Below are 10291 nucleotides of genomic sequence, written 5' to 3' on the forward strand. Positions count from 1 at the left end.
ATAGGCACACATAAGTATAATAGCCCGTAGGCACCTTTTTCATCATTTTTGATATCATTATCATTACTATTCTCATCGTTATCATTACATCTACATTATGGACTTACTCGTCATACGAGGAACATAGTATAATCATAGTACATATCAAGGGTCGTGAGCTTATGAGCTCAGAATGTCAACCCTGTGAAGGCAACACACTCATATAGAGGAATTTTAGGAATTTGGCCAAGAACCATGCCTTATGAAAGAAGGGTTAGCCTTACATACCTTTTCGTCAAATTATTCTACACTTGCACGTACTCCTTCGATGCTCACGTTTCTACCTTCATTAAGGTCATACTATCATTAGAATTGATGTCTAGCATACATGACTAAAGCTAGAGAAAATCGGACATCATCTCCTTTATTTGTATGACATTCCTCCATAGCATAATTCAACTCCCAAATGTCAATAACATATTCACAATATCATGACAATTGCCATTAATCATTCACATTATCCACATTCTTAATTTACTTCCATTTATCCACATTCATGGTCACAATATCCAACTTTGTCCATTCACATACAATGTCCATTTCGTGGTCTTATCATTATTCATAACACATTTATATCACAATACAACAATAATCATGATTCAATTCGAACTACTCCTCAAAAACGTCACTATTCATCATTCATAACCCATTTTGCTATACTCTTCTAATGACCAAGTATTTTAACTCTCAAATACCTTAAACAACATATGAATATCATGAATCTTACCTTAGATATTGTAGGAACAAGCTTTAATTGATAATACTCCACTTTGAGCAAAACCCTAGTTTTCCTCCATTTGGATTTCTTGACTTTAGATGACCCTTGATGGGTTTCTACCTTGGATTTACTTGTTTAATGTTGTTGATGGATTAATACCCTTGAAAACTTGTATACAAGTTGTAGAGAGATGTTTTAGAGAGAGGAAGAAAATGTGGAAATGATTTTATGAACTTGGTCCCAATTAAATAACCCATTCACTGATCTATCGAGTCCATTATACGGTCCATTATACGGTCCGTATAATGGTTATACGGTCCGTATAATAGACCGTGAAATGGACCTGCCCTACACCCCTTCACTGTGACCATTTTACGGTCCGTTATACGGTCCGTAAAACGGTTTTACGGTCCGTATAACTGACCGTAAAACGTCACCAGTGAGCAACCTTCACTGTGACCATTTGACGGTCCGTTATACGGTCCGTAAAACGGTTTTCCGGTTCGTATAATTGACCGTAAAACGTCACCAGTGAGAAACCTTCACTGTGACCATTTGACGGTCCATTATACGGTCCGTAAAACATTATACGGTCCGTATAATGGGCCGTATAACCTACCAGTCACTGAACTTAGTTTCGCCACTCCGTTTGATCTCCGATCCTTATGGAACCTTCTTAACACTTGCTCAACACTTCAATACCAATCTAAGGGACATTATAACTCTTCTCTAAGACATCATCAAGTCCTTTCTAACTCGTTGCTCGTAATTCCTTTCCGATACTCATCAAATGCTCTTGCCTTCTCTTGGCAATCCTCTTCCCTCATTTCTAACATCTTGTAAAATTTCAACTAGGGTCATCAAATGTCATTCTCACCAGTTCGTTCACTTGCGTACCAACGAAAAAATTCCGAGGTGTAACATTATGGCTCATGATTCTTCTATTATGCTTATTTCGTTCTTGTCTTACATACTCAGTACAATGTTCGTACTGGCGTCCATTTTCTTTGGACGTTGTGTTCATGCCCACAGGTAGACAGGGAGGTAAGCTTGATCCAGACTCGTAGGAGCTGTCAACTGACTTGAGAGCACTCCATTGTTCCGAAGGTACTATTTGGTTTATTCTTTTGTGTATATATATGTATATGTATTTTGGGCACAACGGGGTCTTGTCCCGTCCATATGTCTAGCACTCTAGTAGAGGCTCGTAGATACGTATGTGTGGGTAGTATGGTCTCACGATGCTATGATTATATATACATTATTATTTTTATAGCCGAATGGCTTATGTTTATAAAAGTATCTATGTTCTTAAATGAAAAGTGATTTTTCTTATGATTTGAGTATGAGTTTGATAAAAGAACATTTAATGAGTATGATGAGTAGTAGAACGAGTGGTGCTCGGTGGTTAGCCTTGGGCACCCGTCACGGCCCCTAGTCGGGTCGTGACAAAAGTGGTATCAGAGCAGTTCGGTCCTAGGAAGTGTCTACGAGCTGTGTCTAGTAGTGTCTTGTTTATGGTGTGTTGCGCGCCACACTAATAAACAGAAGGCTACGGGGCATTTAGGAAAAATGACCATCTTTCATCTTAAGAGATCGTGCGATAGAGCTGTGTTATAAGATTTTCCCCTCTTAATAGTGTGTTATGATTTCAGAAATGGCGTCAAAAGGAAAAGCTACAGCCGCCTAGAAGGGTAAGACTACAATGAAAAGGTGGGTAGAAAGAGAGCCTCCGGTGAATGTAGAAGAGGGCGAATCACATAATGAGGCCCCATCTAGCACTTCCTCCACCTCGCCCAATGTGGAAGAACAAGGAGGAGCTTCAGCTCCAATTCCTCCACCGGTTGCTTCGGGTCAACAAATGACCAAGGTCATTCATCTACTGACACAGTTAGTTGCCGCCCAGGCACAGCGGCAGACTGTGAGTCCAATTTATCGGGCAGCTAGAACTAGAGCCCGTGACTTTATGAGCTTGAATCCTCCGGAGTTTTTTGGGTCAAAGCCGGATGAAGACCCGCAAGGTTTTATTGATGAGATGCTGGGAACATTGAGGATTATTCATGCCTCTGAAACTGAATCTGTGGAGTTGGCATCTTATAGACTCCGAGATGTGGCGATATTGTGGTACAATAACTGGCTAGCATCAATAAAAGAAAATGCGCCTCCTCCCGTGTGGCAAGAATTTGTAGATGCTTTCATCCGTCACTATTTGCCACCCGAGGTCCGCCGAGCTAGACCGGATAGGTTCTTAAATCTGAAGCAAGGAAATATGAGTGCCCGGGAATATAGCCTTCAATTTAATTCATTGGCTAGATATGCCCCGACTATGGTGGCCGATATGGGAGATAGGGTACACAGGTTTGTGAGTGGCTTGGGGCCACATTTGTTCAAGGATTGTTTGACGGCTTCGTTACAAGAAGGGATGGATATTTCTCGAATACAAGCCCATACCCAGAATTTAGAAGGACAACGACACCCGCAAAGGGATGATCGCGACATTGATAGAAGGCAAAGCAAGAGGGCCAGATATATGGGGGCAGGTAGCGATTATAGGGGGATCAAGGAAGACTTATTCCCGACATTCAGGAAAATCGGTGACTAGTGCGCCTCCACGATTTGCAGATAGGAGATTTGATCGCTCCTTTCCTTCAAGACAGGGCCAGAGTTCGACAGCTTCAGGTTCCCAGTTTGGGGGTGATTACAGTCAGAGGAGACCACCAGTTCAACGACGTAGCCAGTGCAGAAAATTACACTCGGGGCCATGTCGCCAGGGCACAGATGCTTGCTATGTTTTTGGATAGACTGGGCATTTGATGCAAGATTGTCGCTTGAGGTATGGTAGAGGTGGGGTTCAGCCCACAGGATCAGCAATTAGTTCCTCTTCAGTGCGCCCGGTAGGGCAGACTCCCCAGATTTCAGCAGGTCGAGGTAGAGGCAGGGGGGAGCATCTACTTCAGGTGCCACTCAGCCCCGGGTGTATGCTTTGGCCGGACGACAGGATCTGGAGTCCTCTCCGGATGTGGTTATAGGTACATTATCTGTATTTTCCCATGATGTGTATGCATTGATAGATCCGGGTTCTACCTTGTCTTATATTACCCCGTATGTTGCTGGTTGTATTGGGATGAAACCTGAGCCAATTAAACCTTTTGAGGTATCTACTTCGGTTGGTGATCCCATGATAGCTAGACAAGTGTATAAAAATTGTGTACTTGTGATATGCAATGGCCAGACCAAAGCTGATTTAATCGAGCTGGAAATGTTAGATTTCGATGTGATTATGGGTATGGACTGGTTGGCTTCATGTTATGCTAATGTTGATTGCCGAATAAAAGTGGTTCGATTTTAATTTTCGGGATAGCCCGTGCTTGAATGGAAGGGTAATACAGCCTCTCCAAAAGGTAGGTTTATTTCCTACCTTAAGGCAAGAAAGATAATAGCTAAAGGCTATATTTATCATCGTTTTCCGAGTTCGTGACATTGAAGCAAAGTCGCCAACTTTCCAATCTGTTTCGGTAGCGAATGAATTTCCGAATGTATTTCCCGATGAACTTCCAGGCCTTCCTCCAAAAAGAGAGATTGATTTCGCCATCGATGTGCTGCCGGACACCAAGCCTATTTTTATTCCTCCTTATCGAATGGCTCCGGCAGAATTGAAAGAGCTAAAGGCACAATTGAAAGATTTGCTTGAGAAGGGGTTTATTAGACCCAGTTCATCGCCGTGGGGAGCACCAGTCTTGTTCGTGAGAAAGAAAGATGGTTCCCCACGAATGTGCATCGATTATAGGCAGCTGAATAAGGTGACAATAAAGAACAAATATCCTATCCCAAGAATTGTCAACCAAAACCCGTTCCTACGCATTCAAAGGTGATTTTCATGATTATTCCATGTTGTTTAAGGTAAGGAAAAGTTAAAACACTTGGATTATGGAAGAAAATGGAAAATGAATTACAAAAGATAAGATTAGTGGAAATTATGAATAGTAGATTAATATGAATCATGAATCTTGATATGTTGAGATTGTAATCATGTTATGAATGATGTTAGGAGTATGATAGAAACATTAGATGAGAATGAATGTAACGTTCTAGTATGATTATGATTATGGATGACCTTGAGAGGAAATTGTAGGAATTGAAAAATGATGAATTTGACTAAAGTAGTTGATGATGATATTATGAATGATATTATTGACGTTTGGGAGTTGAAATATGATATGAGGAAAGTAGTAGAAACAAAGGAGATGCTGCTCAATTTTCTATAACTTTAGTTCAAACACGCTTATATTGTTGATTATCTAATACGAGTATGAACTCTCTTGAAGGTAGAAACGTGAATATTAAAGAGGAACGTTCAAGCGATATAGTAGTTAGACGAAAAGGTATGTAAGGCTAATCCCTTCTTTCTAAGGCATAAATCTTCCTAATTTTCCATGATCATCCTATACGATGGAGATGAGTCCATGAATATACAAAGCTACATATGCACATGATTAAGAAAGGAAATACGATACGAGCATGATAATGATGATGATGAATATAAGTATGAGGAATCCTAGTGTAATATAAGATGTCCATAAAGCTAATAATTCTAAGTACGGTTTCATCGATGCTTCTCTTTGTATACACTCACCTTAAATTGTTAGTTCCTTCAAGGTGAGATACGATGTTGATGATTACTCCATAATATAATCGGGGGTCCATGACCTTATGTCACCCCGACATAGCCATAGTTGCCTTCAAATTATAGAGTATGTTCTTAATGATAAAATGTGTAATAATGCTAAGTCATGATATGTCTATGAGATGAGCAATAATGTAAGTTTATAACATACCTATGCTATGTATGAAAATGTTGAGTTACGATGACTATATGACGATATGATTCCACCGCGCCCAAGAGGCCGCGCATGTCACCGCTAAGGCAGGCTGCTTATAATTCCACCGTGCCTAGAATGGCCGGGCATGTTACTGTTACAACGGGCTGCTATGTATACACCGTGCCTAGAAGGCCGGACATGATCACCACTAGTGAGCGGCATATGATGGTTACCCGGACGCGGGTTAACGATGAGGATTATGATGTGATGATATATGCGCTGTGATGACATATGTACTATGTTTATATAAATATACGATATATGTATGAGATGTATTCACCTATGAAACTCATGCAGGTTATACCTTCCTCTTATGGCGCATGATTCTTCTCTTATGCTTATTTCGTTCTTGTCTTACATACTCAGTACAATGTTCGTACAGACGTCCTTTTTCTTTGGACGTGGTGTTCATGCCCACAGGTAGACAGGGAGGTAAGCTTAATCCAGACTCGTAGGAGCTGTCAGCTGACTTGAGAGCACTCCATTGTTCCGGAGGTGCTATTTGGTTTATTCTTTTGTGTATATATATGTATATGTATTATAGGCACGACGGGGTCTTGTCCAGTCCATATGTCTAGCACTCTAGTAGAAGCTCGTAGATACGTATGTGTGGGTAGTATGGTCTCACGATGCTATGATTATATATACACTATTATTTTGATAGCCGAAGGGCTTATGCATATAAAAGTATCTATGTTCTCAAATGAAAAGTGATTTTTCTTATGATTTGAGTATGCATTTGATAAAAACACGTTTAATGAGTATGATGAGTAGTAGAACGAGTGGTGCATGGTGGTTAGCCCCGAGTCCCCGTCACGGCCCCTAATCTGGTCGTGACAGTTACCACCGGGCTACGGCTGGTTGGGCAGATGTATGTATGTATGTATGCATATATTTACCACTGGACTGCAGCGAGTCGGGCAGTTACCACCGTGCTACGGCCGGTTGGGCAGCTACCACCGTGCTACGGCCGGTCGGGCAGTTACCGCTGATCAGTCGGGCAGTTGCGCTCTACCGTCGGGCGATAATCGGACGGGCTATTACCACCGGACTACATCCGGTCGGGCAGTTACCACTGATCAGTTGGGTAGTTAGTATAGGACGATTAGTAAGATAAAGGCATAGTACTGTACATAGATATGGTTAAGCGTGCGAGAGTATAGAGAGACATATATCATATATGGATCAGGTTGCACGCCGCAACATATGTTTAGATAACGTTTGATGATAAGTTAACCAAGACGATGGTAGGGTATACGGACCTAGTAAAGATCGCAAGAAGATGAAGAGGTATGTATACATATGCTAGATTTCCATCGGTAGTTCAGAAATGCCAGGTTGATTCTTATTCTTCTCATCTTTAGTATATGGCTATTTTGTTGCAGTTTCCGCCTTGCATACTCAGTACATTGCTCGTACTGACATCCCTTTGCTGGGGGCTCTGCGTTTCATGCCCGTAGGTCTTGAAATACAGCTTGACGGATCTTTCAGTAAGGATACCAGCTCAGCAGGCAGATTCGTGGTACTCCACTAGCTCCGGAGTTTCCCTGTGAGTCAGCATGGTTGCATATGCATTTGCATGGGTATGGCGGGGCCCTGTTCCGGTCACTTTATGTCATGTATTCCTGTCGAGGCTCGTAGACAGATATGCACAGTTAGATATCTTATAATTATCTTGACTTATACTATGTTGTATCATTATTAAGGATAGCCTTACCGGCACATGCACTCGAGATTAGCTTGAAGACGTAAGTATGTTATCTTTTGGGCTTGTGCCCTTACGGCTTATAGTAGCTTGGTCTTATGTTGCCTTTCAAGATACAGAAAACATGAGTTACAATTGGTTCGCTCGGTTCCCGTAGGGTGCCGAGTGCCAGTTACGCCTTACCAAGGTTAGGGTGTGACAAATTGGTATCAGAACAGGTCGTCCTAGGGTTGGTCTACGAGCCGTGTCCAGTAGAGTCTTGTTTATGGGTATGAAGCGCGCCACACTTATAAACAGGAGGCTGCAGGGCATTCAGGATGGTTACCCTTCTTTGTATCTTAAATCGTGCTATAGAGCTGAGTCATAGGGTGTAAATCCTCAATCCCGACTTCTGTTGTTTTATAGGTTGACGATGACTCCTCCAGAAGGGATATGATTAGTTAGAAAAGGTAAAAGAGCGATGCACGTTACTCAATGTGCTAGGTACTGATGAGGGCATTCTTATTATATAAAGTATATTGGCAAGGATAGTATACAGAGATATGAGGTTCATATAGCCGCAATTGTTTCCATTACCAAATGAGGGTCAGATAGAGACGCCATGGCCTTCAGGTAAGCATATATATTGCCAGTTACGATTATTGAGGCCGTTGTTATTACTGATTGTTATAGCCCTATGTGGCACTGTACTGTTGCTTTACCGCAAGATAGATTGGTAGTATTGCAGTTACAGAGAAAGCTCTGCCGAAATTTTCATAAGATCCCTGAGAGTTTAACATTCGAGGACGAATGTTTTTAAAGAGGGGGAGAATGTTACACCCCGTACTTCCAGATGAACGTTCGCTAAGTTTAAGTACACGTACGTGGAATTATGATCAAGATGAGCCGTCTTTCGGGTTTAAGGAATGGCATAGTTATTAGGTATACTTATGGACAAAGTGATATATGAGGAGTACTGGGAAGTCTCACGACCAAATGGAGTTGAAGAAATAAGCTATTGAGACCTTGAATTTTGTGGAAAATATGAAGAGAAAATTTTGGTCAAACATTGAGAAAGAGTATATTTTAGTATATGAGAAGTTTTGAAGAAAAGCAAAAGCCAAAAATGAAATTCGTCGAGTCTAGCTTCCAACGCAACAAACCGCTCATCGATGCGACATCGGAGTAGAGAATTATGGACGTTGCAATTTAGGCTAACAGAGCAGAACGCTGCTACAGTATTTAAGGACCAAATCTGATCCAAAACTTCATTTTTTCAGCCAAGAATGCTCCAAATATTTCCCAAATCTTCTAGAAAATTCTCCTATCTTCTATCCACTAGATTTTAACGTAAATTAAGTATAATCTCCGGATTTAAGTTGGACAGCGCGTAGTTGCGATTATACTATCGTATTGTGGTGAATCTTGGTTGGAATCAAGGAAAATATTGGAGATATCACGGTACTAGCGAGAATAAGGTATGAATCTCTCCCTATTGATATGGATATAAGTTTATTTACGGAAGTAGAGTTGTAGAATAATTGTATAGTGGATTTGTTGGTGGAAAAATTGGGCAAATGTCGTGTCGGATATTATATGGAATATGATGGTATTGATAATATTATGGTTGATATTGGTATTGTTGTTATTTTTGCTGGTTGTTGGATTATGGTTTCGGGTTAGGCATATAAACAGGGGAGATGCTACCCGAATTTCGGCAGATTCTAAAGGGATTTTAATTAAAGGCTTAAGACAAGTGTATGATGGTGAGCCTAATAATAGTATGAACGATTTTATATGTAGGTTACAAGTCATGAGATAAGTGGGAAGGTCAAGGAGCAAGATTTCAGGTATGTTAAGGCTAAACCTTTCTTTCTAAAGGCATGATTCCTTGTTGGAAACCTTTGTACTATATCCATAATATCGTTGCTTCCACAAATTCAAGAAGCCTATGAATCTCATGATCCTTATGATATTATTGAGCTTATTCATGACCTTTGGAATTATTCATTGTGATTGATCTCACCTTATGATACTTGTTCCTTCAAGGTGAGATATAGCGATGACGATAGTTCCAATAATCCAACGAGTTTAGGAAGGTGTCTTAAGGAATGTTTTGTGGGACATGAATAAAGTGCTAGTAGAGGGTCCCTAATGAAGTATTTAATGTTCTAAGAAAGGGTTATGTTGTATCTTAGGACATGGTTAATGTTTAGTCAAGCGGGAAGAAGTACTAATGGCCTGAGTTGTGCTTATAAGTCATATGTGATTATGTAGACCCTACGAGTTAAGTGATGACCACGGGAAGGGCATAGAGATTACTTTTGGATGTTTAGTTATGATGTCGATTATAGTTACCACTGGTCTACGACCAGTCGGGCAGTGCTACTACCGGGCTACGGCCGGTTGGGCAGATGTATGTATGTATATATTTACCACTGGACTGCAGCAAGTCGAGCAGTTACCACTATCCTATGGCCGGTCGGGCAGTTGCGCTCTACCGTCAGGTGATAATCGGACGGGCTATTACCACCGAACTGCAGCCGGTCGGGCAGTTACCACTGATTAATTAGGTAGTTAATATAGGATGATTAGTAAGATAAAGGCACGGTACTGTACATAGATATGGTTAAGCATGCGAGAGTATAGAGAGACATGTATCATATATGGATCGGGTTGCACGCCGCAATATATGTTCAGATAACGTTTGATGATAAGATAACCAGGACTATGGTAGGGTATACGGATCTAGTAAAGATCGTAAGAAGATGAAGAGGTATGTATACATATGCTAGATTTCCATCGGTAGTTCAGAAATGCCAGGTTGATTCTTATTCTTCTCAACTTTAGTATATGGCTATTTTGTTGCACTTTCCGCCTTGCATACTCAGTACATTGCTCGTACTGACGTCCCTTTGCTGGGGGAGCTGCGTTTCATGCCTGCAGGTCTTGAAATACAGCTTGACGGAT

Source organism: Lycium barbarum, chromosome 2 (assembly GCF_019175385.1).
Source record: "Lycium barbarum isolate Lr01 chromosome 2, ASM1917538v2, whole genome shotgun sequence".
In the NCBI taxonomy this organism is placed as follows: domain Eukaryota; kingdom Viridiplantae; phylum Streptophyta; class Magnoliopsida; order Solanales; family Solanaceae; genus Lycium; species Lycium barbarum.